This window comes from Microtus pennsylvanicus, chromosome 12 (assembly GCF_037038515.1).
Source record: "Microtus pennsylvanicus isolate mMicPen1 chromosome 12, mMicPen1.hap1, whole genome shotgun sequence".
NCBI lineage: Eukaryota > Metazoa > Chordata > Mammalia > Rodentia > Cricetidae > Microtus > Microtus pennsylvanicus.
The window spans coordinates 96,971,191-96,993,760 of record NC_134590.1 but is presented as its reverse complement, the minus strand read 5'-3'; positions in this window follow the sequence as shown (position 1 = coordinate 96,993,760).

The window sequence follows — 22,570 nt, the reverse complement described above, 5'->3', positions numbered from 1 at the left end:
TCTTCCCGCTCTCGCTCTCCTCCGTCCACTCCCGCTGCTTGCCTCACCGCACCGCAGCGGCCCGCGGGTGTGTCCCCTCTTTCCCGGGCGCGTGCCTTTCCCTCTCCATCCCTCTTCCCGGGGGAGGATGGGCGAGGGTCTGGCGGCGCCCTGGGCCCCCTCTCGCCGCCGACCTCCGCTCGCGCGCCGTGGCGCCGCGGCGCGCCTGTCGGGGAGGCGGCGGAGGTTGGGCGCACTTTTTTTTCCCCCCTCTCCACCTCCTTCTCCAAAGGACCGGGGTAGACCAGTAGTCCCTCCCACCGGGCGGGAGGCCATTTTTTTCCCCCGGGGATGCGGCGGGTCGACCAGATGTCCCGCTGGACTCTTTTTTTTTTTTTTTTAATGTATAATATATATTATATCTTCCTAGACCTGACGGGTCGACCAGTTGTCTCTGTGCACTTCCTTTTTTTTGACGGACTGGAAGTGGGTCGACCAGTTGTCCGATTAAATATTTGGCCTTAAAATCCTAAGTACCGGGGTCGACCAGTTGGCCTTGTGAACTTGGGTCGACCAGTTGTCTTTTTCCATGTCTTGATTGACTGATGTCATTCTTCAATGTGTTGGTGGTTAGTTTATCTCTTTTGTTCTCTATGCCAACACGCCCCACTCACCAAACACTTTTTTTTAAATTTATTTATTTACTTATTTTTATTTTAGTTTTTATTATTTATTTATTTATACATACATACATACATACATCCTGTCTATCTGTCCAGATGGGGCAGGGGTAGAAGGGGCTAGCTATGAGAGGAAGGTGCTCGGTGGGCATCCAGTTGTAAATAAGGCTGGGAATAAATAGCTGAATATTAATTCATTTGAGTAATATTAAAACTGTTCAAGTAGAAAACAATTGCTTTCTTTTTCTGTTTGCCCAGAGATCTGACTGACTGCAACTTGGAAAGAAGACGGCCCTGCTGGACAGAGACCTCCCTCCTGCTTTGGGTTGGTCGACCAGTTTACATGTTTATTTCCACGTTTTGTCTTTTATGGATTGAATGGATGTGTCTCTCTCTCTCTTTTTTTTTTTTTTTGGTTTTTCGAGACAGGGTTTCTCTGTGGCTTTGGAGCCTGTCCTGGAACTAGCACTGTAGACCAGGGTGGTCTCGAACTCACAGAGATCCGCCTACCTCTGCCTCCCGAGTACTGGGATTAAGGCGTGCGCCACCATCGTCCGGCTCTCATTTTTTTTCACGATTGCTTGCTTGCTTGCTTGCTTACTTACTTACTTACTTACTATCTGTTCAGCCCATCTCATTTACTTACTTCTTTAAAAAAAATGACCCACCTAGTTATTTACTTACTTACTTACTTACTTACTTGTTCATTCATTCCTTCACTTCCTTATCTTCTTTCATATATCTGTTTATTTATCTGCTGATTTAGCGTGACTCATTTACTTATTGAATGTTTCAATTATTATTTAGTTTTATTCATTTATTCATTCTTTATGTCTATTTTTATGTATGTATTTACTTACTTTCTTAATTTTTTTTTACTTTTTAAAATTTACTTAATTTTTTTCTTTCTTTGGGAATGTAGATTCTTTCTTCCTTTCTTCCTTTCTTTCCTTCTTTCTGTCTCCTGACTGTCACTGGCTAAGAAAATGGTGGCCTCCATGTCACTGGTCAGCATAGCAGCTCCTAAAATGGAATTTGATGAAGGGATACATAGATAGATAGATAGATAGATAGATAGATAGATAGATAGATAGATAGATAGATGGGATGCGCACACGCTCACACACACACACACACACACACACATATGCACGCACGTGCATGACATGTACAGATGGGGGGCGATTCCAATGTTTTCAGAGGAAGGTGCTCGCTGGTAATAATAAATGTGCTGGTAAATAAGGCTGGAAATAGCTGAATATTAAATCATTAAAACTCTTCAAATAAATAAAAAGCAATTCCATTTCTCTCTCTCTCTCTTTCTCACCATATACCAGCACATCTGAACTGACTGCAACATACAAAAGAAGAAGAAACACGGAAAGAAGACATCCCTGCTGGACAGGATCTGAGATGAGAATAAATTCATCGAATGGCTGCCAACAGCATTTCATTGAGAAGAGATTCCACATTTTATGCTGTACAGTTACTTAGTTAGATAGATAGATAAAGAGAGGCCTGTGAACTGGGGTGGGCTGTGGCTTCTCAGGTCACCTCAGGTCAGGGAGGGGCTGAGGAGTGTCCCATTGGCCTTGACAATAGGCAGGAGTCAGAGGTTAATGTCAGGGCAGGGCCTGAGAGTTCCTCAAAGGGAATGAATGGAGACCCTTGCTTACCTAAGAAATGCCTGACCTTGGAAAAGGACTTGTGGAAAGCGGGCCCTTGAAACTGTGGTTTCACGTCTTACTAGAAAGCTCCCTCTTGGAAGGGAAAGTCATCGTGATATCTTACTCTTTTCCCAAGGATACCCTACCTACCCTTCTGATCATTCTTACTGAATTAAGTCTTCCACTGCAAATAAATAAATAAATAAATAATAAATGAAGTGGGTGAGTGAGTGAGTGAGTGAGTAAGTAAGTAAGTAAGTAAGTAAACAAGCAAATACGTGGATGGACAAATAAATACAAAGTTTGCTGTTGTTGACTGACTTTTGATTTCATAATGAATCTCTCTCTCTCTTTCTCTCTCTCTCTCTCTCTCTCTCTCTCTCTCTCTCTCTCTCTCACACACACACACACACACACACACTAAATATACAATAAAAGGAAGCATAACACCTTTACTCAGGGGGCAGAGTGAACTCTGAAAGTTTTCCAGGCGGGGGGGGGGGGGGAGAGACAGAATATAAGAACAAAATGAGAAACAAGGAAAAATAGTGTTGGCTGGCTGGCCGGCTTTCAGTTCCCTGACAGAAATGAGCACATTGTGGAGGAAACACAAAGTTGTTACACTATGTGGGTGTGATGAGGAGAGATTGTGAGTGAGTGTCCTGTCAGAACAAAGTTAGTCCCATAGTTGATGAAATTCATTATCCCAAAACTTCAGCAGAATATATCCCAAGTTTGCAAATGTGTGATCAGCTTGTGACAGGTTGGGCTGGAGATGCTGAGAACTGGGGAGCCCTCAATGCAAGAGCAGACACTCATTCCCATGAAGAGGGAGAGAGGGAGGGAGGGAGGGAGGGATCATTCATTCCTATACTCAAGTTTAAAGAAAGATGAGTGGCTATCTATGGAGAGACCACTCACAGATATGAAAAATCATTTCCTAAAAATCAAATTTCTCAGTCAGTATGCAACTGCTATGGTGCTTCTCCTAGATAGAGCAAAACACACAAACAAACTGATTCCTTGATCTAGAGCCACAGTGCACATGCTGTGGAAAAGGGGACATGGCCAACTTGAATCACAATATTCATCAGAGCATGGAAAGAGCGTAAAAAGGACACAGAGGAGAGATAATTGTGGTCCTTCCTTCCTCCCTCCCTCCCTCCCTCCCTCCCTCCCTCCCTCCCTCCCTCCTTCCCTCAGGAAGTGACTGACAGATGAGACTTTGTCCAAGCAGGTTCTGTCTGAAATACCAGACTTGAGTTTCCCCCTCTGTGGGTATTAGCTAATCAGTCCTCCCTTCTTTCTGTAGGAAGGTGGTGCATGTCTCTCAGAACTTACCTGGTTTCCTCTGCACCAGGTGAACCAGGGAAAAGCTTTCTAAGCCTTATTCAGACCCATAGAGGCTGCGCTGTGTGTGACTTCAGAGACCTCAGGGAGTATAGGGGTGGGTGGGTGCTTGATGCTTCAGACTCATGTCATTGAAGGACATAACATAGTCTGGATTCACAGAGATTCACAACACAGAGCCATTGTCACTTACTAACAGCTCAGGACACCCAGAGCTAACAAGAAATTGCAGTCTCAGCCGGGCTTTAATCACAGCACACACACAGATCTCTGTGAATTCAAAGATGGCCTGATTTACAGAGTGAGTTTTAGGACAGCCCAAGATACAAAAAGAAACCCTTTCTTGAAAAACAAAGCAAAACAGCAAAAGAAAGAAAGACAAGGAAAAAGAAAAAAATGGCAGTCTCTTTCCACTCTCTCCTCCATTGGCTCTTAAAGAGCTCTCAAGCTGAACTGGAGACCATGGTGTCACTCAAAACTGGGAAGCCAGAAACCTTAGGGGGGTCACAGGAGTCGGACTGACTGCAGCACTTGATGCCTCAACCCTGCTAATGGCTGTGATATAAGGCATGGTAAAATACGGGCTTTGGCAGAGCACTACTCCCCTTTCTCTATTATTATTGCTACACAACGAAAAGGACCGGGGGGGGGGGTGATGATGTGCAGTCAGTGCTGGTATTGAAATCTCACTGACTCCTTCCGCACTCCTTGTCAATTCCCGACTTTGTCAAATCAACTATCGTGAATCTTTGATGTGGGTTGGCCCTTTAGGAACTCAGAGAAACAAGACAGACAGACCTGTTTCATCCCAGAAACCTCCCAGTTCCTGAGCCCTAGCCCTGGAAGTCTCAAAGCCATCACATCCAGAAATCTCTCTAGTCCCTGCTAGTGGTGAACTCACTTCGTCTTCCCCAGGACCACTAATTATTTCTCCATGTTTTCCTGTGAGATCTGAGGCCAGCTTTCTTCTTCCTCCCTCTGGCCTCTCCACGAACGATCTCCATTCTCTAGACAACATGTCTAGAACCGAGTCTTATAGGCACCGAGAGAGTGTGTCTTGAGGGCAGTTGGCGTTTCTAGGACACGAGTGACATCACAAAATTCCGAGAGCTCTCTGGGATACCGTGGAATTTCCAGAGAAGGGACTGCTGATGTCGTGAGGCACAGCCTTTACCTCCTTGCTGATATTTCTCCCCGAACTGACCGACCGACCGACCGACCGACCAACCGGAACCTGAGGTTTCCTTTCCAGGAGTCTCTCCTCCGACACAGAGGGAGCCATTCAGGATTTCCTCCTTCCAAAACCAGAAATTTCTCTCTGCTTCATTAATATCTTCTCACTACTTCCTGAACCCATGGGGAGTTAGTTAGTTGAACACTCACTTTTTTCATGAATGACCCTTCCTCCCTCTCCTGAACATCTCATATTACTGATTCATACTCAGTAAAACAGTAATATGAGAAATTAGGCCAGGAGGACATGGAAGATGAGGGTTGAGTCTTCTGAAGTGAACAAGCACTTAGGGAAGGCTAAACTTAAGGGAATTTGACTCTGAGTGGCAAGACATGAATAGCTGCTGCCAAGGCACAGATACAGGCACCAACTGGGCCCTCGGCATCCTCCTGCATCATCAGAGCTGTGTGGGAAACTCAGCCCAAAGGAGGGGCCGTGTTCAAAGGGAGAGGGCATTTTCGAGGACAGCACTGTTTTCTTTTTCTTCTTTCTTTCTTTCTTTCTTTCTTTCTTTCTTTCTTTCTTTCTTTCTTTTTTTTTTCGAGACAGGGTTTTCTGTAGTTTTTTTTTTTTTGGAGCCTGTCCTGGAACTAGCTCTTGTAGACCAGGCTGGTCTTGAACTCACATGCTTTCTTTTTTTTTCTATTGGATATTTTTGACTTCTTTATCAAAGATCAGGTGTTCGAAGATGTGTGGATCGATATCCGGGTCTTCTATTCGGTTCCATTGGTCCTCCTGTCTGTTCTTATGCCAGGACCAGGCTGTTTTCAGAACTGTAGCTTACAGAGTGTTCTTGCAGGTGGGGCACAGAAGAGGTTAATTACGGTACCTTAGTTCTTCTGCTTTTCTAGCAGACCGGAGCCCAGCTGACAGGAATCCAGTAGAGATGGTGTCAAGGTTCACACTGACACTAACAGCTGTAACTTGAGCAGGATTTGTGATCCACATGAAATTTGCAATGAATTGCAGCAAATCTGTGACACTCTAACTTGCTCAGGCTCAGTATCTGAACATACAGATGTTTGCAATGATCACTGGCTTCAGGATTTTTTTTTTTTGTTGTTGTTGTTGTTTTGTTTTTCCACGAGACAGGGTTTCCCTGTAGCTGAAGTTTAACGGCCTGGTGTTTTTGTGACTTACTGCTTCAAAGAACTTCTCCATTTCTTTATCCCTAAGGGAAAAGAAATATAATCACTAAATACATTTAAGTGTCTTTCAACCATTTTAGATCCCTCTGTTGAGAGTTCTCTGTTTAGGTCTGTACTCCATTTTTTAAAATTGGATTATTTGTTCTTTGGATGACCAATTTCTCGACTTCTTTGTGTATTTTGGAGATTAGTGAAGATCTTTTCCCATTCTGTAAGGCCGTCGTTTTGTCTTGTTGGCCATGTTCTTTGCTTTACAGAAGCTTTTCAGTTTCAGGAGGTCTCACTTATTAATTGTTTCACTCAGTGTCTGTTTTTTTTTCTTTTTTTTCTTTTTTCTTTCTTTTTTTTTCTTTTTTTTCTTTTTTTCTTTTTTTCTTTTTTTTCTTCTTCTTCTTTTCTTTTTTTTTCTTTTTTTTCTCTCTTTAGTTTTTTTCTTTGTTCTTTTTTTTTGTTTTGTTTTTCTTTTTTTTTCTTTTTTCTTTTTTTTCTTTTTCTCTCAGTGTCTGTGCTACTGGGGTTCTATTTAGCAAGCGTTCTCCTGTGCCAATGTGTTCAAGTGCATTTGATATTTTTATTTTTATATTCTTTTATTGTGGATGAAGTCAATTATTTGAACTCTCAAATATTTTTATTGTTATTATCTCTCTATTTGTTTGCTTATTTGTGGTTGTTCACCAACTTGACTATCTAGAGGAAGTAAAAGTCGTAACAAGGTTTCCGTAGGTGAACCTGCGGAAGGATCATTAACGTGAGAGAGCAGCGGCGGCGGCTCTGCCCGCCCGCTCGCCTGCCTCGCCCGAGTTCTCGCCGGGAGGCGCGCTCCCCGGGTCGCACGTGTGTTGTGCGCACGGAAGTGTGTGTGCGCACGGGCGCTCGTGGCGGTCGTGAGAGAGAGGTCGAGAGAGGGGGAAGGGGGACGGGCGCCGGCTCGCCCGCCCTCCTCGCCCCGTCCGAGGACCCGTGTCTGGCTCTGCCACTGGCGGCTCACGGCGGACGGCGGCTCTCTTCCCGCTCTCGCTCTCCTCCGTCCACTCCCGCTGCTTGCCTCACCGCACCGCAGCGGCCCGCGGGTGTGTCCCCTCTTTCCCGGGCGCGCGCCTTTCCCTCTCCATCCCTCTTCGCGGGGGAGGATGGGCGAGGGTCTGGCGGCGCCCCGGGCCCCCTCTCGCCGCCGACCTCCGCTCGCGCGCCGTGGCGCCGCGGCGCGCCTGTCGGGGAGGCGGCGGAGGTTGGGCGCACTTTTTTTTCCCCCCTCTCCACCTCCTTCTCCAAAGGACCGGGGTAGACCAGTAGTCCCTCCCACCGGGCGGGAGGCCATTTTTTTCCCCCGGGGATGCGGCGGGTCGACCAGATGTCCCGCTGGACTCTTTTTTTTTTTTTTTTTTAATGTATAATATATATTATATCTTCCTAGACCTGACGGGTCGACCAGTTGTCTCTGTGCACTTCCTTTTTTTTGACGGACTGGAAGCGGGTCGACCAGTTGTCCGATTAAATATTTGGCCTTAAAATGCTAAGTACCGGGGTCGACCAGTTGGCCTTGTGAACTTGGGTCGACCAGTTGTCTTTTTCCATGTCTTGATTGACTGATGTCATTCTTCAATGTGTTGGTGGTTAGTTTATCTCTTTTGTTCTCTATGCCAACACGCCCCACTCACCAAACACTTTTTTTTAAATTTATTTATTTACTTATTTTTATTTTACTTTTTTATTATTTATTTATTTATACATACATACATACATACATCCTGTCTATCTGTCCAGATGGGGCAGGGGTAGAAGGGGCTAGCTATGAGAGGAAGGTGCTCGGTGGGCATCCAGTTGTAAATAAGGCTGGGAATAAATAGCTGAATATTAATTCATTTGAGTAATATTAAAACTGTTCAAGTAGAAAACAATTGCTTTCTTTTTCTGTTTGCCCAGAGATCTGACTGACTGCAACTTGGAAAGAAGACGGCCCTGCTGGACAGAGACCTCCCTCCTGCTTTGGGTGGGTCGACCAGTTTACATGTTTATTTCCACGTTTTGTCTTTTATGGATTGAATGGATGTGTCTCTCTCTCTCTTTTTTTTTTTTTGGTTTTTCGAGACAGGGTTTCTCTGTGGCTTTGGAGCCTGTCCTGGAACTAGCACTGTAGACCAGGCTGGTCTCGAACTCACAGAGATCCGCCTACCTCTGCCTCCCGAGTACTGGGATTAAAGGCGTGCGCCACCATCGCCCGGCTCTCATTTTTTTTTCACGATTGCTTGCTTGCTTGCTTGCTTACTTACTTACTTACTTACTATCTGTTCAGCCCATCTCATTTACTTACTTCTTTAAAAAAAATGACCCACCTAGTTATTTACTTACTTACTTACTTACTTACTTGTTCATTCATTCCTTCACTTCCTTATCTTCTTTCATATATCTGTTTATTTATCTGCTGATTTAGCGTGACTCATTTACTTATTGAATGTTTCAATTATTATTTAGTTTTATTCATTTATTCATTCTTTATGTCTATTTTTATGTATGTATTTACTTACTTTCTTAATTTTTTTTTTACTTTTTAAAATTTACTTAATTTTTTTCTTTCTTTGGGAATGTAGATTCTTTCTTCCTTTCTTCCTTTCTTTCCTTCTTTCTGTCTCCTGACTGTCACTGGCTAAGAAAATGGTGGCCTCCATGTCACTGGTCAGCATAGCAGCTCCTAAAATGGAATTTGATGAAGGGATACATAGATAGATAGATAGATAGATAGATAGATAGATAGATAGATAGATAGATAGATGGGATGCGCACACGCTCACACACACACACACACATATGCACGCACGTGCATGACATGTACAGATGGGGGGCGATTCCAATGTTTTCAGAGGAAGGTGCTCGCTGGTAATAATAAATGTGCTGGTAAATAAGGCTGGAAATAGCTGAATATTAAATCATTAAAACTCTTCAAATAAATAAAAAGCAATTCCATTTCTCTCTCTCTCTCTTTCTCACCATATACCAGCACATCTGAACTGACTGCAACATACAAAAGAAGAAGAAACACGGAAAGAAGACATCCCTGCTGGACAGGATCTGAGATGAGAATAAATTCATCGAATGGCTGCCAACAGCATTTCATTGAGAAGAGATTCCACATTTTATGCTGTACAGTTACTTAGTTAGATAGATAGATAAAGAGAGGCCTGTGAACTGGGGTGGGCTGTGGCTTCTCAGGTCACCTCAGGTCAGGGAGGGGCTGAGGAGTGTCCCATTGGCCTTGACAATAGGCAGGAGTCAGAGGTTAATGTCAGGGCAGGGCCTGAGAGTTCCTCAAAGGGAATGAATGGAGACCCTTGCTTACCTAAGAAATGCCTGACCTTGGAAAAGGACTTGTGGAAAGCGGGCCCTTGAAACTGTGGTTTCACGTCTTACTAGAAAGCTCCCTCTTGGAAGGGAAAGTCATCGTGATATCTTACTCTTTTCCCAAGGATACCCTACCTACCCTTCTGATCATTCTTACTGAATTAAGTCTTCCACTGCAAATAAATAAATAAATAAATAATAAATGAAGTGGGTGAGTGAGTGAGTGAGTGAGTAAGTAAGTAAGTAAGTAAGTAAACAAGCAAATATGTGGATGGACAAATAAATACAAAGTTTGCTGTTGTTGACTGACTTTTGATTTCATAATGAATCTCTCTCTCTCTCTCTCTCTCTCTCTCTCTCTCTCACACACACACACACACACACACACTAAATATACAATAAAAGGAAGCATAACACCTTTACTCAGGGGGCAGAGTGAACTCTGAAAGTTTTCCAGGCGGGGGGGGGGGGAGAGACAGAATATAAGAACAAAATGAGAAACAAGGAAAAATAGTGTTGGCTGGCTGGCCGGCTTTCAGTTCCCTGACAGAAATGAGCACATTGTGGAGGAAACACAAAGTTGTTACACTATGTGGGTGTGATGAGGAGAGATTGTGAGTGAGTGTCCTGTCAGAACAAAGTTAGTCCCATAGTTGATGAAATTCATTATCCCAAAACTTCAGCAGAATATATCCCAAGTTTGCAAATGTGTGATCAGCTTGTGACAGGTTGGGCTGGAGATGCTGAGAACTGGGGAGCCCTCAATGCAAGAGCAGACACTCATTCCCATGAAGAGGGAGAGAGGGAGGGAGGGAGGGAGGGATCATTCATTCCTATACTCAAGTTTAAAGAAAGATGAGTGGCTATCTATGGAGAGACCACTCACAGATATGAAAAATCATTTCCTAAAAATCAAATTTCTCAGTCAGTATGCAACTGCTATGGTGCTTCTCCTAGATAGAGCAAAACACACAAACAAACTGATTCCTTGATCTAGAGCCACAGTGCACATGCTGTGGAAAAGGGGACATGGCCAACTTGAATCACAATATTCATCAGAGCATGGAAAGAGCGTAAAAAGGACACAGAGGAGAGATAATTGTGGTCCTTCCTTCCTCCCTCCCTCCCTCCCTCCCTCCCTCCCTCCTTCCCTCAGGAAGTGACTGACAGATGAGACTTTGTCCAAGCAGGTTCTGTCTGAAATACCAGACTTGAGTTTCCCCCTCTGTGGGTATTAGCTAATCAGTCCTCCCTTCTTTCTGTAGGAAGGTGGTGCATGTCTCTCAGAACTTACCTGGTTTCCTCTGCACCAGGTGAACCAGGGAAAAGCTTTCTAAGCCTTATTCAGACCCATAGAGGCTGCGCTGTGTGTGACTTCAGAGACCTCAGGGAGTATAGGGGTGGGTGGGTGCTTGATGCTTCAGACTCATGTCATTGAAGGACATAACATAGTCTGGATTCACAGAGATTCACAACACAGAGCCATTGTCACTTACTAACAGCTCAGGACACCCAGAGCTAACAAGAAATTGCAGTCTCAGCCGGGCTTTAATCACAGCACACACACAGATCTCTGTGAATTCAAAGATGGCCTGATTTACAGAGTGAGTTTTAGGACAGCCCAAGATACACAAAGAAACCCTTTCTTGAAAAACAAAGCAAAACAGCAAAAGAAAGAAAGACAAGGAAAAAGAAAAAAATGGCAGTCTCTTTCCACTCTCTCCTCCATTGGCTCTTAAAGAGCTCTCAAGCTGAACTGGAGACCATGGTGTCACTCAAAACTGGGAAGCCAGAAACCTTAGGGGGGTCACAGGAGTCGGACTGACTGCAGCACTTGATGCCTCAACCCTGCTAATGGCTGTGATATAAGGCATGGTAAAATACGGGCTTTGGCAGAGCACTACTCCCCTTTCTCTATTATTATTGCTACACAACGAAAAGGACCGGGGGGGGGGGTGATGATGTGCAGTCAGTGCTGGTATTGAAATCTCACTGACTCCTTCCGCACTCCTTGTCAATTCCCGACTTTGTCAAATCAACTATCGTGAATCTTTGATGTGGGTTGGCCCTTTAGGAACTCAGAGAAACAAGACAGACAGACCTGTTTCATCCCAGAAACCTCCCAGTTCCTGAGCCCTAGCCCTGGAAGTCTCAAAGCCATCACATCCAGAAATCTCTCTAGTCCCTGCTAGTGGTGAACTCACTTCGTCTTCCCCAGGACCACTAATTATTTCTCCATGTTTTCCTGTGAGATCTGAGGCCAGCTTTCTTCTTCCTCCCTCTGGCCTCTCCACGAACGATCTCCATTCTCTAGACAACATGTCTAGAACCGAGTCTTATAGGCACCGAGAGAGTGTGTCTTGAGGGCAGTTGGCGTTTCTAGGACACGAGTGACATCACAAAATTCCGAGAGCTCTCTGGGATACCGTGGAATTTCCAGAGAAGGGACTGCTGATGTCGTGAGGCACGGCCTTTACCTCCTTGCTGATATTTCTCCCCGAACTGACCGACCGACCGACCGACCGACCAACCGGAACCTGAGGTTTCCTTTCCAGGAGTCTCTCCTCCGACACAGAGGGAGCCATTCAGGATTTCCTCCTTCCAAAACCAGAAATTTCTCTCTGCTTCATTAATATCTTCTCACTACTTCCTGAACCCATGGGGAGTTAGTTAGTTGAACACTCACTTTTTTCATGAATGACCCTTCCTCCCTCTCCTGAACATCTCATATTACTGATTCATACTCAGTAAAACAGTAATATGAGAAATTAGGCCAGGAGGACATGGAAGATGAGGGTTGAGTCTTCTGAAGTGAACAAGCACTTAGGGAAGGCTAAACTTAAGGGAATTTGACTCTGAGTGGCAAGACATGAATAGCTGCTGCCAAGGCACAGATACAGGCACCAACTGGGCCCTCGGCATCCTCCTGCATCATCAGAGCTGTGTGGGAAACTCAGCCCAAAGGAGGGGCCGTGTTCAAAGGGAGAGGGCATTTTCGAGGACAGCACTGTTTTCTTTTTCTTCTTTCTTTCTTTCTTTCTTTCTTTCTTTCTTTCTTTCTTTCTTTTTTTTTTTCGAGACAGGGTTGTTCTGTAGTTTTTTTTTTTGGAGCCTGTCCTGGAACTAGCTCTTGTAGACCAGGCTGGTCTTGAACTCACATGCTTTCTTTTTTTTTCTATTGGATATTTTTGACTTCTTTATCAAAGATCAGGTGTTCGAAGATGTGTGGATCGATATCCGGGTCTTCTATTCGGTTCCATTGGTCCTCCTGTCTGTTCTTATGCCAGGACCAGGCTGTTTTCAGAACTGTAGCTTACAGAGTGTTCTTGCAGGTGGGGCACAGAAGAGGTTAATTACGGTACCTTAGTTCTTCTGCTTTTCTAGCAGACCGGAGCCCAGCTGACAGGAATCCAGTAGAGATGGTGTCAAGGTTCACACTGACACTAACAGCTGTAACTTGAGCAGGATTTGTGATCCACATGAAATTTGCAATGAATTGCAGCAAATCTGTGACACTCTAACTTGCTCAGGCTCAGTATCTGAACATACAGATGTTTGCAATGATCACTGGCTTCAGGATTTTTTTTTTTTTGTTGTTGTTGTTGTTTTGTTTTTCCACGAGACAGGGTTTCCCTGTAGCTGAAGTTTAACGGCCTGGTGTTTTTGTGACTTACTGCTTCAAAGAACTTCTCCATTTCTTTATCCCTAAGGGAAAAGAAATATAATCACTAAATACATTTAAGTGTCTTTCAACCATTTTAGATCCCTCTGTTGAGAGTTCTCTGTTTAGGTCTGTACTCCATTTTTTAAAATTGGATTATTTGTTCTTTGGATGACCAATTTCTCGACTTCTTTGTGTATTTTGGAGATTAGTGAAGATCTTTTCCCATTCTGTAAGGCCGTCGTTTTGTCTTGTTGGCCATGTTCTTTGCTTTACAGAAGCTTTTCAGTTTCAGGAGGTCTCACTTATTAATTGTTTCTCTCAGTGTCTGTTTTTTTTCTTTTTTTTTCTTTTTTCTTTCTTTTTTTTCTTTTTTTTCTTTTTTTCTTTTTTTCTTTTTTTTCTTCTTCTTCTTTTCTTTTTTTTCTTTTTTTTCTCTCTTTAGTTTTTTTCTTTGTTCTTTTTTTTTGTTTTGTTTTTCTTTTTTTTTCTTTTTTCTTTTTTTTCTTTTTCTCTCAGTGTCTGTGCTACTGGGGTTCTATTTAGCAAGCGTTCTCCTGTGCCAATGTGTTCAAGTGCATTTGATATTTTTATTTTTATATTCTTTTATTGTGGATGAAGTCAATTATTTGAACTCTCAAATATTTTTATTGTTATTATCTCTCTATTTGTTTGCTTATTTGTGGTTGTTCACCAACTTGACTATCTAGAGGAAGTAAAAGTCGTAACAAGGTTTCCGTAGGTGAACCTGCGGAAGGATCATTAACGTGAGAGAGCAGCGGCGGCGGCTCTGCCCGCCCGCTCGCCTGCCTTGCCCGAGTTCTCGCCGGGAGGCGCGCTCCCCGGGTCGCACGTGTGTTGTGCGCACGGAAGTGTGCGTGCGCACGGGCGCTCGTGGCGGTCGTGAGAGAGAGGTCGAGAGAGGGGGAAGGGGGACGGGCGCCGGCTCGCCCGCCCTCCTCGCCCCGTCCGAGGACCCGTGTCTGGCTCTGCCACTGGCGGCTCACGGCGGACGGCGGCTCTCTTCCCGCTCTCGCTCTCCTCCGTCCACTCCCGCTGCTTGCCTCACCGCACCGCAGCGGCCCGCGGGTGTGTCCCCTCTTTCCCGGGCGCGCGCCTTTCCCTCTCCATCCCTCTTCGCGGGGGAGGATGGGCGAGGGTCTGGCGGCGCCCCGGGCCCCCTCTCGCCGCCGACCTCCGCTCGCGCGCCGTGGCGCCGCGGCGCGCCTGTCGGGGAGGCGGCGGAGGTTGGGCGCACTTATTTTTCCCCCCTCTCCACCTCCTTCTCCAAAGGACCAGGGTAGACCAGTAGTCCCTCCCACCGGGCGGGAGGCCATTTTTTTCCCCCGGGGATGCGGCGGGTCGACCAGATGTCCCGCTGGACTCTTTTTTTTTTTTTTTTTTTTAATGTATAATATATATTATATCTTCCTAGACCTGACGGGTCTACCAGTTGTCTCTGTGCACTTCCTTTTTTTTGACGGACTGGAAGCGGGTCGACCAGTTGTCCGATTAAATATTTGGCCTTAAAATCCTAAGTACCGGGGTCGACCAGTTGGCCTTGTGAACTTGGGTCGACCAGTTGTCTTTTTCCATGTCTTGATTGACTGATGTCATTCTTCAATGTGTTGGTGGTTAGTTTATCTCTTTTGTTCTCTATGCCAACACGCCCCACTCACCAAACACTTTTTTTTAAATTTATTTATTTACTTATTTTTATTTTACTTTTTTATTATTTATTTATTTATACATACATACATACATACATCCTGTCTATCTGTCCAGATGGGGCAGGGGTAGAAGGGGCTAGCTATGAGAGGAAGGTGCTCGGTGGGCATCCAGTTGTAAATAAGGCTGGGAATAAATAGCTGAATATTAATTCATTTGAGTAATATTAAAACTGTTCAAGTAGAAAACAATTGCTTTCTTTTTCTGTTTGCCCAGAGATCTGACTGACTGCAACTTGGAAAGAAGACGGCCCTGCTGGACAGAGACCTCCCTCCTGCTTTGGGTGGGTCGACCAGTTTACATGTTTATTTCCACGTTTTGTCTTTTATGGATTGAATGGATGTGTCTCTCTCTCTCTCTTTTTTTTTTTTTTTTGGTTTTTCGAGACAGGGTTTCTCTGTGGCTTTGGAGCCTGTCCTGGAACTAGCACTGTAGACCAGGCTGGTCTCGAACTCACAGAGATCCGCCTACCTCTGCCTCCCGAGTACTGGGATTAAAGGCGTGCGCCACCATCGCCCGGCTCTCATTTTTTTTTCACGATTGCTTGCTTGCTTGCTTGCTTACTTACTTACTTACTTACTATCTGTTCAGCCCATGTCATTTACTTACTTCTTTAAAAAAAATGACCCACCTAGTTATTTACTTACTTACTTACTTACTTACTTGTTCATTCATTCCTTCACTTCCTTATCTTCTTTCATATATCTGTTTATTTATCTGCTGATTTAGCGTGACTCATTTACTTATTGAATGTTTCAATTATTATTTAGTTTTATTCATTTATTCATTCTTTATGTCTATTTTTATGTATGTATTTACTTACTTTCTTAATTTTTTTTTTACTTTTTAAAATTTACTTAATTTTTTTCTTTCTTTGGGAATGTAGATTCTTTCTTCCTTTCTTCCTTTCTTTCCTTCTTTCTGTCTCCTGACTGTCACTGGCTAAGAAAATGGTGGCCTCCATGTCACTGGTCAGCATAGCAGCTCCTAAAATGGAATTTGATGAAGGGATACATAGATAGATAGATAGATAGATAGATAGATAGATAGATAGATAGATAGATAGATAGATGGGATGCGCACACGCTCACACACACACACACACACACACACACACACACATATGCACGCACGTGCATGACATGTACAGATGGGGGGCGATTCCAATGTTTTCAGAGGAAGGTGCTCGCTGGTAATAATAAATGTGCTGGTAAATAAGGCTGGAAATAGCTGAATATTAAATCATTAAAACTCTTCAAATAAATAAAAAGCAATTCCATTTCTCTCTCTCTCTCTTTCTCACCATATACCAGCACATCTGAACTGACTGCAACATACAAAAGAAGAAGAAACACGGAAAGAAGACATCCCTGCTGGACAGGATCTGAGATGAGAATAAATTCATCGAATGGCTGCCAACAGCATTTCATTGAGAAGAGATTCCACATTTTATGCTGTACAGTTACTTAGTTAGATAGATAAAGAGAGGCCTGTGAACTGGGGTGGGCTGTGGCTTCTCAGGTCACCTCAGGTCAGGGAGGGGCTGAGGAGTGTCCCATTGGCCTTGACAATAGGCAGGAGTCAGAGGTTAATGTCAGGGCAGGGCCTGAGAGTTCCTCAAAGGGAATGAATGGAGACCCTTGCTTACCTAAGAAATGCCTGACCTTGGAAAAGGACTTGTGGAAAGCGGGCCCTTGAAACTGTGGTTTCACGTCTTACTAGAAAGCTCCCTCTTGGAAGGGAAAGTCATCGTGATATCTTACTCTTTTCCCAAGGATACCCTACCTACCCTTCTGATCATTCTTACTGAATTAAGTCTTCCACTGCAAATAAATAAATAAATAAATAATAAATGAAGTGGGTGAGTGAGTGAGTGAGTGAGTAAGTAAGTAAGTAAGTAAGTAAACAAGCAAATACGTGGATGGACAAATAAATACAAAGTTTGCTGTTGTTGACTGACTTTTGATTTCATAATGAATCTCTCTCTCTCTCTCTCTCTCTCTCTCTCTCTCTCACACACACACACACACACTAAATATACAATAAAAGGAAGCATAACACCTTTACTCAGGGGGCAGAGTGAACTCTGAAAGTTTTCCAGGCGGGGGGGGGGAGAGACAGAATATAAGAACAAAATGAGAAACAAGGAAAAATAGTGTTGGCTGGCTGGCCGGCTTTCAGTTCCCTGACAGAAATGAGCACATTGTGGAGGAAACACAAAGTTGTTACACTATGTGGGTGTGATGAGGAGAGATTGTGAGTGAGTGTCCTGTCAGAACAAAGTTAGTCCCATAGTTGATGAAATTCATTATCCCAAAACTTCAGCAGAATATATCCCAAGTTTGCAAATGTGTGATCAGCTTGTGACAGGTTGGGCTGGAGATGCTGAGAACTGGGGAGCCCTCAATGCAAGAGCAGACACTCATTCCCATGAAGAGGGAGAGAGGGAGGGAGGGAGGGAGGGATCATTCATTCCTATACTCAAGTTTAAAGAAAGATGAGTGGCTATCTATGGAGAGACCACTCACAGATATGAAAAATCATTTCCTAAAAATCAAATTTCTCAGTCAGTATGCAACTGCTATGGTGCTTCTCCTAGATAGAGCAAAACACACAAACAAACTGATTCCTTGATCTAGAGCCACAGTGCACATGCTGTGGAAAAGGGGACATGGCCAACTTGAATCACAATATTCATCAGAGCATGGAAAGAGCGTAAAAAGGACACAGAGGAGAGATAATTGTGGTCCTTCCTTCCTCCCTCCCTCCCTCCCTCCCTCCCTCCCTCCCTCCTTCCCTCAGGAAGTGACTGACAGATGAGACTTTGTCCAAGCAGGTTCTGTCTGAAATACCAGACTTGAGTTTCCCCCTCTGTGGGTATTAGCTAATCAGTCCTCCCTTCTTTCTGTAGGAAGGTGGTGCATGTCTCTCAGAACTTACCTGGTTTCCTCTGCACCAGGTGAACCAGGGAAAAGCTTTCTAAGCCTTATTCAGACCCATAGAGGCTGCGCTGTGTGTGACTTCAGAGACCTCAGGGAGTATAGGGGTGGGTGGGTGCTTGATGCTTCAGACTCATGTCATTGAAGGACATAACATAGTCTGGATTCACAGAGATTCACAACACAGAGCCATTGTCACTTACTAACAGCTCAGGACACCCAGAGCTAACAAGAAATTGCAGTCTCAGCCGGGCTTTAATCACAGCACACACACAGATCTCTGTGAATTCAAAGATGGCCTGATTTACAGAGTGAGTTTTAGGACAGCCCAAGATACACAAAGAAACCCTTTCTTGAAAAACAAAGCAAAACAGCAAAAGAAAGAAAGACAAGGAAAAAGAAAAAAATGGCAGTCTCTTTCCACTCTCTCCTCCATTGGCTCTTAAAGAGCTCTCAAGCTGAACTGGAGACCATGGTGTCACTCAAAACTGGGAAGCCAGAAACCTTAGGGGGGTCACAGGAGTCGGACTGACTGCAGCACTTGATGCCTCAACCCTGCTAATGGCTGTGATATAAGGCATGGTAAAATACGGGCTTTGGCAGAGCACTACTCCCCTTTCTCTATTATTATTGCTACACAACGAAAAGGACCGGGGGGGGTGGGTGATGATGTGCAGTCAGTGCTGGTATTGAAATCTCACTGACTCCTTCCGCACTCCTTGTCAATTCCCGACTTTGTCAAATCAACTATCGTGAATCTTTGATGTGGGTTGGCCCTTTAGGAACTCAGAGAAACAAGACAGACAGACCTGTTTCATCCCAGAAACCTCCCAGTTCCTGAGCCCTAGCCCTGGAAGTCTCAAAGCCATCACATCCAGAAATCTCTCTAGTCCCTGCTAGTGGTGAACTCACTTCGTCTTCCCCAGGACCACTAATTATTTCTCCATGTTTTCCTGTGAGATCTGAGGCCAGCTTTCTTCTTCCTCCCTCTGGCCTCTCCACGAACGATCTCCATTCTCTAGACAACATGTCTAGAACCGAGTCTTATAGGCACCGAGAGAGTGTGTCTTGAGGGCAGTTGGCGTTTCTAGGACACGAGTGACATCACAAAATTCCGAGAGCTCTCTGGGATACCGTGGAATTTCCAGAGAAGGGACTGCTGATGTCGTGAGGCACGGCCTTTACCTCCTTGCTGATATTTCTCCCCGAACTGACCGACCGACCGACCGACCGACCAACCGGAACCTGAGGTTTCCTTTCCAGGAGTCTCTCCTCCGACACAGAGGGAGCCATTCAGGATTTCCTCCTTCCAAAACCAGAAATTTCTCTCTGCTTCATTAATATCTTCTCACTACTTCCTGAACCCATGGGGAGTTAGTTAGTTGAACACTCACTTTTTTCATGAATGACCCTTCCTCCCTCTCCTGAACATCTCATATTACTGATTCATACTCAGTAAAACAGTAATATGAGAAATTAGGCCAGGAGGACATGGAAGATGAGGGTTGAGTCTTCTGAAGTGAACAAGCACTTAGGGAAGGCTAAACTTAAGGGAATTTGACTCTGAGTGGCAAGACATGAATAGCTGCTGCCAAGGCACAGATACAGGCACCAACTGGGCCCTCGGCATCCTCCTGCATCATCAGAGCTGTGTGGGAAACTCAGCCCAAAGGAGGGGCCGTGTTCAAAGGGAGAGGGCATTTTCGAGGACAGCACTGTTTTCTTTTTCTTCTTTCTTTCTTTCTTTCTTTCTTTCTTTCTTTCTTTCTTTCTTTCTTTTTTTTTTTCGAGACAGGGTTGTTCTGTAGTTTTTTTTTTTTTGGAGCCTGCCCTGGAACTAGCTCTTGTAGACCAGGCTGGTCTTGAACTCACATGCTTTCTTTTTTTTTCTATTGGATATTTTTGACTTCTTTATCAAAGATCAGGTGTTCGAAGATGTGTGGATCGATATCCGGGTCTTCTATTCGGTTCCATTGGTCCTCCTGTCTGTTCTTATGCCAGGACCAGGCTGTTTTCAGAACTGTAGCTTACAGAGTGTTCTTGCAGGTGGGGCACAGAAGAGGTTAATTACGGTACCTTAGTTCTTCTGCTTTTCTAGCAGACCGGAGCCCAGCTGACAGGAATCCAGTAGAGATGGTGTCAAGGTTCACACTGACACTAACAGCTGTAACTTGAGCAGGATTTGTGATCCACATGAAATTTGCAATGAATTGCAGCAAATCTGTGACACTCTAACTTGCTCAGGCTCAGTATCTGAACATACAGATGTTTGCAATGATCACTGGCTTCAGGATTTTTTTTTTTTGTTGTTGTTGTTGTTTTGTTTTTCCACGAGACAGGGTTTCCCTGTAGCTGAAGTTTAACGGCCTGGTGTTTTTGTGACTTACTGCTTCAAAGAACTTCTCCATTTCTTTATCCCTAAGGGAAAAGAAATATAATCACTAAATACATTTAAGTGTCTTTCAACCATTTTAGATCCCTCTGTTGAGAGTTCTCTGTTTAGGTCTGTACTCCATTTTTTAAAATTGGATTATTTGTTCTTTGGATGACCAATTTCTCGACTTCTTTGTGTATTTTGGAGATTAGTGAAGATCTTTTCCCATTCTGTAAGGCCGTCGTTTTGTCTTGTTGGCCATGTTCTTTGCTTTACAGAAGCTTTTCAGTTTCAGGAGGTCTCACTTATTAATTGTTTCTCTCAGTGTCTGTTTTTTTTTCTTTTTTTTTCTTTTTTCTTTCTTTTTTTTTTCTTTTTTTTCTTTTTTTCTTTTTTTCTTTTTTTTCTTCTTCTTCTTTTCTTTTTTTTTCTTTTTTTTCTCTCTTTAGTTTTTTTCTTTGTTCTTTTTTTTTGTTTTGTTTTTCTTTTTTTTTTCTTTTTTCTTTTTTTTCTTTTTCTCTCAGTGTCTGTGCTACTGGGGTTCTATTTAGCAAGCGTTCTCCTGTGCCAATGTGTTCAAGTGCATTTGATATTTTTATTTTTATATTCTTTTATTGTGGATGAAGTCAATTATTTGAACTCTCAAATATTTTTATTGTTATTATCTCTCTATTTGTTTGCTTATTTGTGGTTGTTCACCAACTTGACTATCTAGAGGAAGTAAAAGTCGTAACAAGGTTTCCGTAGGTGAACCTGCGGAAGGATCATTAACGTGAGAGAGCAGCGGCGGCGGCTCTGCCCGCCCGCTCGCCTGCCTCGCCCGAGTTCTCGCCAGGAGGCGCGCTCCCCGGGTCGCACGTGTGTTGTGCGCACGGAAGTGTGCGTGCGCACGGGCGCTCGTGGCGGTCGTGAGAGAGAGGTCGAGAGAGGGGGAAGGGGGACGGGCGCCGGCTCGCCCGCCCTCCTCGCCCCGTCCGAGGACCCGTGTCTGGCTCTGCCACTGGCGGCTCACGGCGGACGGCGGCTCTCTTCCCGCTCTCGCTCTCCTCCGTCCACTCCCGCTGCTTGCCTCACCGCACCGCAGCGGCCCGCGGGTGTGTCCCCTCTTTCCCGGGCGCGTGCCTTTCCCTCTCCATCCCTCTTCCCGGGGGAGGATGGGCGAGGGTCTGGCGGCGCCCTGGGCCCCCTCTCGCCGCCGACCTCCGCTCGCCCGCCGTGGCGCCGCGGCGCGCCTGTCGGGGAGGCGGCGGAGGTTGGGCGCACTTTTTTTTCCCCCCTCTCCACCTCCTTCTCCAAAGGACCGGGGTAGACCAGTAGTCCCTCCCACCGGGCGGGAGGCCATTTTTTTCCCCCGGGGATGCGGCGGGTCGACCAGATGTCCCGCTGGACTCTTTTTTTTTTTTTTTTTAATGTATAATATATATTATATCTTCCTAGACCTGACGGGTCGACCAGTTGTCTCTGTGCACTTCCTTTTTTTTGACGGACTGGAAGCGGGTCGACCAGTTGTCCGATTAAATATTTGGCCTTAAAATGCTAAGTACCGGGGTCGACCAGTTGGCCTTGTGAACTTGGGTCGACCAGTTGTCTTTTTCCATGTCTTGATTGACTGATGTCATTCTTCAATGTGTTGGTGGTTAGTTTATCTCTTTTGTTCTCTATGCCAACACGCCCCACTCACCAAACACTTTTTTTTAAATTTATTTATTTACTTATTTTTATTTTACTTTTTTATTATTTATTTATTTATACATACATACATACATACATCCTGTCTATCTGTCCAGATGGGGCAGGGGTAGAAGGGGCTAGCTATGAGAGGAAGGTGCTCGGTGGGCATCCAGTTGTAAATAAGGCTGGGAATAAATAGCTGAATATTAATTCATTTGAGTAATATTAAAACTGTTCAAGTAGAAAACAATTGCTTTCTTTTTCTGTTTGCCCAGAGATCTGACTGACTGCAACTTGGAAAGAAGACGGCCCTGCTGGACAGAGACCTCCCTCCTGCTTTGGGTGGGTCGACCAGTTTACATGTTTATTTCCACGTTTTGTCTTTTATGGATTGAATGGATGTGTCTCTCTCTCTCTTTTTTTTTTTTTTGGTTTTTCGAGACAGGGTTTCTCTGTGGCTTTGGAGCCTGTCCTGGAACTAGCACTGTAGACCAGGCTGGTCTCGAACTCACAGAGATCCGCCTACCTCTGCCTCCCGAGTACTGGGATTAAAGGCGTGCGCCACCATCGCCCGGCTCTCATTTTTTTTTCACGATTGCTTGCTTGCTTGCTTGCTTACTTACTTACTTACTTACTATCTGTTCAGCCCATCTCATTTACTTACTTCTTTAAAAAAAATGACCCACCTAGTTATTTACTTACTTACTTACTTACTTACTTGTTCATTCATTCCTTCACTTCCTTATCTTCTTTCATATATCTGTTTATTTATCTGCTGATTTAGCGTGACTCATTTACTTATT